This window comes from Erpetoichthys calabaricus, chromosome 4 (genome assembly GCF_900747795.2).
Source record: "Erpetoichthys calabaricus chromosome 4, fErpCal1.3, whole genome shotgun sequence".
NCBI classification, from domain to species: Eukaryota; Metazoa; Chordata; class Cladistia; order Polypteriformes; family Polypteridae; genus Erpetoichthys; species Erpetoichthys calabaricus.
The window spans coordinates 198,971,401-198,980,630 of NC_041397.2; the positions used below are offsets into that span (position 1 = coordinate 198,971,401).

The following is a 9,230-nucleotide window of genomic DNA, read 5'->3' on the forward strand; positions in this document are numbered from 1 at the left end:
CTCTGCATATACATTCACATCTGCTGACCACATACTACTGACAAAAAACATTAAGAGAAATCCTGTACTTGAGTAAATGGTGAAACCAAATGAAAATAATGATAAAATAATAATAAGTTTCACATTATTCCTATTAACTACCTGTTCAATTAAAAAAATACACTTTCCTATAAAATAGTGTTGTGCAATGATCATCAACAAAAGCCAAGTCACTACGAAATGCAGCAGTAGTTTTAATGAAGGAATGTTTTACTTATGGACAATTGTGTATTGCATGTTCAAGATTAAGCAGCTCCAGTGACCTAATATTATATTACTTAATATTTGACTTTTTACACAGTGACTGAGATACAATTGATTTAATTTCTTTTGTTTTTCCAGTTGTAGCGCAGACAGATGAAGTGGCTTGCCAATGGTCACACGATGTCAGCAGCAGGATTTGAATCCACCAGCCTCAAGGTTTGAAGTCCAAAGTCTAAAGCTTTAACCACTACAACACACTACCTAAAAACACTAGCCCTAGGGAAAGAAAAAAAAAAACTACAAATATTGTACACAGAAAAGTACTTAGTTACACAGAACTTGTCATAGACTCAGTTAACCGACAGCACTATAACTGACACCTATTGTTTTATTAAATTTCCTGGGCAAAGTCAGATAACACAGTTAGTACTCTAATAAAAATGACAATTAAATGGCAAGTCTTTATATATTACACCCTGCGCTGTAACCGTGTCTGCTTTCATTGAAAAGGTAGTATACTTACTCCACATGCTTCCTATATGTCAAAGTAGGCATACAACAGTTAAAAACCTGTACAATCTTTTCAGATATACAGTATACTATATTTATTGTGTTTACATTGGATACATTTGCTGGCCGTTCTGGCAAATAAGATAGAAGTTTTGAGATAACATAATTACTATATATACTCATTGGACATGGCGACTTACATTGGCAACATTCTGCATTTTGATTAACAAATGCATGTAAAAATGTCACTGTACTTTGTATACTAAACGTAATATAAAACAGCTCAAAAAATAGATGAGAATTTTCCAAAAATGTAAGTTCATTTATTTCATATATAGCCATCTATGACGCTGGGGGATCAGCCACACGCTCCCCTAGAGACTTCCTTTGTGGTGACTCGCTATCCTTGCCTTTTGCTGCACTAGTTGGAAAAAACACCTGCGACTGTGCGGAGTTGCCGCTTCTATAGGTTTTCCCGCTATAGATGTTGTAATGTCAGCTCAATCTTTTGGTGATTCATCCCTGGCTGATGTAACTTGCCCAGCGCCATTGCAATAACAATGTGCATATTGTTGACCGCTCCAATTACATTTGGAAAACCGAACGTTACTGCAAATCGGAAATCGGAATCAACTTACAGTCATCATCACCTGAAAATGCACACTCACTTCTGATTCTTACATTTGCGATGTCTCCTAACAACGCTAAAGCAGTTATGGTAGTTGGAATAGTTTGGCCATTCCGTGCACTATTATATTGTTACAGAATTATTACAATGCAGTGCAATGACAATCATTTTCTGTTATCATTTTGCTATTTCAGTTAAAATCAATTCTTATTTAAAGGGATTTCCACTGGCTAGCCACCAAACAATTTGCACCCACATCCAGCAATTTGTTCCACTACATATATACTTGCATACAAATACACAGAGGTAAGTTAAATGAAAACACAATGTCAAAACTCCTAATGTTTTGTAATGAATTCAACAATACCCATCAGGATTAGATTATGAATCTTTATATCCAAAACGTATGCATCAAACAAGCTTCTATTTATTTAATGAATGCAGAATGAACCGACTCTGTCACAAAGTTCTATAAGGCAGCAATTTTGACTGATTCCCATGAGGCATGTGTGTGATTAAAACTACAGGAAACTAATGTAGAACACTTTGCACGGACAACAAAAAAAAATACAGACGTGTTACTCGAGGTGCACTGGTTAGTGCTGCAGCCTCCTGAATTCATAATCCTGGGTTCAAATTCTGTACATCATTGTTGTCTGTGTGAATTTTCCCCATAGCATGTGTGAATTTTTCTCCAGTCACTCTGATTTTTCCACCTGCATTTCCAAAGTTAGCGATTCTGAATGAGCTTTGTGTTAATGGATCCTGAGAATGACTGAGGCCAAACTGTCCTATCTTAAGGCTAATATAATCAAGATTTCAGAATAACATGTTATGTTAGAATAAGTCCAGTTATCTGCCCCTTAGTTACTTTTTCCATTACTGGATCACAGGGAACCAGAGCCTACCATGCAGCATTGTGTGCTAGATAGGAACCAACCCTGAGTGGGATGCTAGTTCATTACAAAGTCCACTACAACTTAAACATATTTAAATTTCATTCATACCAGGTCAGTTTAGAGATACTGTTACTGGCAAGGAATCACTCAAGATTGACACCCCCACTCTCTCTCAAGCCATCTTCCCTGAGATGGCAGAGGTGGGACATAAATGCACATAACAGGGACTAAAAGCCACTTAAGCCTGTAAAGCAGCTCTGTTCTGTGCAGCGGCTTCTTTTTTCAGCTATGCACCTGTGGGCCCCAGTAGCCATATACATTTCTGTGTAAAAGTGAAAAGTGTAGGGCTGCACCTAACAACTATTTTTAAATGATTAGTCTAGCAATTATTTTTTCGATTCCTTGACTAATCTAATAAATAACTTGCAGCATCTACAGAGACATCTGTTTCTTTAAATGTAAGGCTGATGGAACTGACTACATATTAGGAGATGGTATGTATATTATGAGATATACAGTAGATAAAGGAAGTAAACAGCACACATCCTGTGGTTCTGAGTCATTTTAATAGGATATAACATGTTGCCAGAGTAAAAAACTTAATACTTAAAATAAACAGTTATGGATGTTGCCCGAGTTCCTTCACCTCAAATGTAGTGCGATTCAGTCAATTTGCCAGACTTGTGGCAAAAAGTTCAAACAGCACATATAGCTAATGTTCACAGGCCCACTTCAAGACAAAGGGGAAAAGGAAAAGTGTAGTTACTTGCTGCTGTGGATTGGTGACAAAGTACAGGACATCTACAACAGTAAGAAAGTACAATATATATTATGACCATTTTGAGGCTTATGCAATGCCAAGAGCAAACTCGATATTCGCACTACCAATGAATGAAAATTAATGAAAAGGTGCAGACACCTGGTGAATCATCTGAACAGTTCCTGACTGAGCTATGGGTGCTAGTTAAAGACTGTATATGGGAATAGAGATATCTGCTACTTTAAACGTAATGCTGATGAGGTTAACTGCATAATATGGGCTGGTATAAATAGTATGGGATATAGATGGAGGAAGTATATGACACATGTAACAACCATCGTAAATGCTTAAATTGCTGGACTTGTGTACTCACAACTGTAAACTTACTTTTGCCCACCCCTGTATATATATGTATATAGTAGGTAACCACCCATACAATCAGATTGTGACACAGACTACGAATGCCGTGACTGTAATTACCCCGATCTACATGCTGTCAAATAAACGAACCACACGCCGTGGCGCAACGTTAGGGGCATCGCCTCTGGCGCTGACGTCCGAGGTTCGATTCCCGAGAGGGAGTGCAGAGTGTGTACACCTGATGAGCCCAGAATGAGGGCGAAACACGTGTCGTGTACTCTTTGCATTTATTTGACAGCAAACTATTTCAATACATTATATATATATATATATATATATATATATATATATATATATATATATATATATATATATATATATATATATATATATATATATATATTTATATATATATATATATATATATACACACACACACACAAAATGAGATGTTAAGACTATCAAATTTCTTTATCAAAACACAAACTACCTGCAGCAGAAAAGCACAGCATAATGGCATAGAACATGCATTTTATTATCTGAAACACAGCAGAATGGGTGTTTAAAATATGTAAACACTGAGAGGTATGATGACAAAGTGATCTCTATACTTTTCATTATTTTATGAGGTAGAAATAAACAGTACTCTCCTTCCTGGCAGCTGATAGATAAGCTTTAATCATTTAATAGAAACCGAAGAAATGCAGGAACTGTTATGTAATATGCTGTGCCAGGGAAATGCCAATGTGGTAGTTGTTAAAACCCTTCATATGTACATACCCATCCATCCATCCATCCATTTTCCAACCCGCTGAATCCGAACACAGGGTCACGGGGGTCTGCTGGAGCCAATCCCAGCCAACACAGGGCACAAGGCAGGAACCAATCCCGGGCAGGGTGCCAACCCACTGCAGTATGTACATACCATTACGCTCAAATCACACCTATTACATTGAGTATTTCTTTGTTTGTTGTACTTCCACAAAATGCACAGATAGTATTGTGATCAGGGAAAATATAACACCTAAATGTACATATCTTTGGGAAACAATCTGCACAAAGGAAAACATATTTTTTGCCCATTTACACCTAACAAGTAATGCAGGTATTCAGCCTTCACAGGTAAGGTAGGTGCTGTGATCAACAGAATACCACCTACTTATTACTTCAAGTCAACATTCAAAAGAAGAAAAAGACAGAGGAATGTGAGGGTTTATAAAGCAGATTGGAATGTTTGAATGAGATTAGACCTTTATGGTAGTCGTGAGTTGTCAATAACAAACACCAAGTTCATACACAAAGTTCCTCCGAAGGGTACACAGTATCAGAGTACATTGGTGCATGTCACTCACTGACTTTACAGTAATGTCAGCTGATCCAAGGCCCTATGTTCAAGACAAGTAAGTATAAAAAGGTGCTGAACTAATAAACTGTCAACATGGTGGTGAGCTTATTAAGACAACCAGGGTGGCAATATATCCTAGCATTTCCTAACCCTAAACTTAACTTTTTGCTTTGGAAGATCTTCCCCTAAGTATTAAAAACAGTAAATAAAAAGTACAGATGGGAACTCACCACACTACCCTGTGGAGTACAGGGTTAGTGTAGAGAAGTGGTTTTCAAACTCAACCCTGGCGACCCCATGTGACTGCAGGTTTTTGTTCCAACAAGTTTCACAATCAGTGATTCATTTACCTCTAATTGTTATCATTTAATACGCTTGTCACATTTTCTTCTTCCCTTATTCAGCATTCAGAAATGCATAACAGTGTGATTTTTACATTTATAAAGACAACTAGATATATATGATATATAGATATATATGTGTTTTGCTACATCTCTTTAGCTGGAGCAGAAGATGCAGAATAACAGCATGAAGGAAGTGTGGGATGGGATGAAGATCATCACTGGCTGCAGCTCGAAGCAGCGTGCCACCATCGAGAGAGACGTGAAGAGAGCACACCAAATGAACAACTTCTTTAACAGGTTTGACCACCCTAACCCACTCTCACTCTCACCTCGGAGTACTGCACCCTCCACACATCCTTCTGCTGATACCAGCATAGGAGAGACATCCCCACCCATAATTACAACAGTGCAAGTGAGCAGAGAGCTGAGGAGACTTCGTGCCAGCAAAGCAGCGGGTCCAGATGGAGTATCGCCACAACTGCTGAAGGTCTGTGCATCGGAGTTGGGGGGTCCTCTACAGCGCATCTTCAACCTGAGCCTGGAACAGGGGAGAGTCCCGAGGCTTTGGAAAACATTTTGCATCACCCCAGTTCCAAAGGTATCACATCCTAGTGAGCTGAATGACTTCCGGCCTGTTGCTCTGACATTACATGTGAAGAAGACCATGGAGAGGCTGCTGCTTCACCACCTGACGCCACAGGTCCGTCACGCCCTCGACCCTCTGCAGTTTGCATATCAGGAGAAGGTGGCAGAGGAGGATGCCATCATCTATATGCTACACCGATCCCTCTCCCACTTGGACAGAGGCAGTGGTGCTGTAAGAATTATGTTTCTAGACTTCTCTAGCGCCTTCAACACAATCCAACCTCTGCTCCTTAGGGACAAGCTGACAGAGATGGGAGTAGATTCATACCTGGTGGCATGGATCGTGGACTATCTTAAAGACAGACCTCAGTATGTGCGTCTTGGAAACTGCACATCTGACATTGAGGTCAGCAACACAGGAGCGCCACAGGGGACTGTACTTTCTCCGGGCCTGTTCAGCCTATATACATCGGACTTCCAATACAACTCGGAGTCCTGCCACGTGCAAAAGTTCGCTGACGACACTGCTATCGTGGGCTGCATCAGGAGTGGGCAGGAGGAGGAGTATAAGGACCTAATCAAGGACTTTGTTAAATGGTGTGACTCAAACCACCTACACCTGAACACCAGCAAAACCAAGGAGCTGGTGGTGGATTTTAGGAGGCCCAGACCCCTTACGGACCCCGTGATCATCAGAGGTGATTGTGTGCAGATTGTGCAGACCTATAAATACCTGGGAATGCAGCTGGATGATAAATTAGACTGGACTGCCAATACTGATGTTCTGTGTAAGAAAGGACAGAGTCGGTTATACTTCCTTAGAAGGCTGGCGTCCTTCAACATCTGCAATAAGATTCTGCAGATGTTCTATCAGACGGTTGTGGCGAGCGCCCTCTTCTACGCGGTGGTGTGCTGGGGAGGCAGCATTAAGAAGAAAGACGCCTCATGCCTGGACAAACTGGTGAGGAAAGCAGGCTCTATTGTTGGCATGGAGCTGGACAGTTTAACATCTGTGGCAGAGCGACGGGCGCTGAGCAGACTCCTGTCAATCATGGAGAATCCACTGCATCCACTAAACAGTGTCATCGCCAGACAGAAGAGCAGCTTCAGCGACAGACTGCTGTCACTGTCCTGCTCCACTGATAGACTGAGAAGATCGTTCCTCCCCCAAACTATGCGACTCTTCAATTCCACCCGGGGGGGGCAAACGTTAACATTATAAAAAGTTATTGTCTGTTTCTACCTGCATTATTATCAATCTTTAATTTAATATTGTTTTTTGTATCAGTATGCTGCTGCTGGAGAATGTGAATTTCCCCTTGGGATTAATAAAGTATCTATCTACTGTTTTTCTGTTACTTTACCATTTGTCTGAGCAGCTTGCTCCCCTAACTGTATCCTAATAACATTTAACAACAAGCATAGCAGACTCCTAGACAAATAATACACAATCCTGAAAGGCTGCAACTACTTCAGCATGAGATCCATTAGCATGGTCATTAGTAAATACTGGATTAATAACCAGAACACCTGCAAAAGCTGAAAGAAAACTATAATATAAAAGAAAATAGTAAAAAGCAAGTTAAAGAAACATTAAATTATCTCCATGTAATATATACAGTACATAAATGCTTGGTATATTCTAATTAAAATTGACCAGCTTTCTTTCTATACTGATTCCAAAACACAGAAACTGGGATATAACATCTTGCTCAGTTAGGCTAGGAAAGGGAAAAAAAGGGAAGATGGCTGGAACAAAACTCTGCTGCCATATGGGGTCCCCAGGGCTAAATTTAAGAACTACTTGTGTAAAGAACATCATATTGCCAATCAGCACATATTAAGGTCTGTTGGTTACAGACTGTGGTTAAAGAGTGGTGCTTAGTCCTAAATTAAGGAGGTCAGCTTTGCAGGTTACAACAGTGTTAAATACTGATTTGTAATCTATAAACAGAACTCTGGCATAAAATAGTTCTTTTACCTAGATACTGTATGTCAGGATGGTGTGAAGTACAAATGATATGGCATCCTCTGTGGACCAACTGTGACAACATGAAAACCAGATATATCATGACCATCTGGAATTTTCGATTTAATGTGGCCCAGCAACAGTCTCTCAAAGCACTTCATCACAATTGGAGTGTGTGCCACTGGTGTGTAGTCATTTAAACAGTCCACTTTGGTTTTCTTCAGCGCAAGGAATAATTGTCCCTTTGAAACTGGGACAACAGTTTCTTCCAGTGAAATATTAAAAATGTCATTGAAGAGATCTTTTAATTGGTTCCTACAAGTATTTTAAAATGTGCTCTGAAATTCCATCAAGGTTGTCATCAGATGCCTTGTAGACATAACTCATTATGTCATATACAGAAAAAAAAGAATAATGAATCATGTGCTGCTGCAGAGAAGCAAATGACAGGTTGCCTGTTATTGCAATCAAAATATGCATAGAAAACTGACTTGTTCAGAAAGAGAAAATTAGATTAGATAATGTTTAACTTTATAGTCCGTAAATATCTCTAATCTCAGCCAAAGTTTGCAGAATTTGTTACAACAGCTATATTCCATCTCTGGTTTACTCCTGTATAGACTCTTAACCACTTTGAATGCATTTCTGAGTTTATGTCTGAATTTCTTGTATACTTGTGTATCATGGCCACATGCCCTCAATAAATTCCTCATGCTACTAATGATCTATGGTTTCTTGTTAGGAACTATATAAACCAGTCATCCATTCATGTTTTCATAAACCCCTTATAATATCTGTATACTCATCCAATTCTGGTTAGAACTTTTTAACACTAGAATTACCAGAGTCTACGAAAAAACTCGTAGATCCGGGCCACCTTAAATCTGTTCACACCTCTCCGCCAGCGTCTTATGTCCTCTAAATGTGCTGATAAAGACAAGCTGCCAGCAGCCGGCTATTCCATCCCCCCACTTACTTAGAACGTGAGCGAACTTTTCCCAGCTCATGCTATGATTGATTATCTGGGAGTGAAGTGGCGTTTTAGAGTGGAAATAATAGATCGTTATTTGGAACATGTGTGTTCCGTTTCTACAGTAATCTGTGTAAACACATTGTTTAAACAGAAACTTTTTCATATTTTAGTAATAAATGTTACAAAATGTAGGCATAAACTATAGAATGTGTAAAGCCTGAGTTCCAAAGATCAAATAAAAACTTTCACAAAAGGTTCAAGGATGATACAACAGTTTCCGTGGCATAGCGCACTAAGATTTGCTTCTCAGAGTGCAGCAGCTTTGCCGTGCCTTACAGACCTGAGTTCGATTCCCCGCTGGGGATAAAGTGTTTTCTTTTTTTTCTTTTTAACCTCAAACGGACATAAAATTTATAAATTGGTATGCACTGTCAGTTAATGAGATCGTTATATTTCATGTGGGATGCTCCTTTTAAAATACTTTTTTAACAATTGAGACTGCAATTAACATGATCAACTGTCCTTATAACTGTTATTTTTAACAATGTGTTTACACCGATTACTGTAGAAACGGAACCCACATGAAATGCGTGTGTTCCAAATAACGATTTATT

General features: G+C 39.2%; 1 protein-coding gene across 2 annotated transcripts in view; it reads right to left on the reverse strand.

Moving 5' to 3' along the window:
* Positions 1–9,230, reverse strand: part of LOC114650491 (glycerophosphodiester phosphodiesterase domain-containing protein 5-like) — a 362,124-nt gene that overhangs the window by 257,048 nt on the left and 95,846 nt on the right. The gene's annotated exons all lie outside the window — the stretch shown is intronic.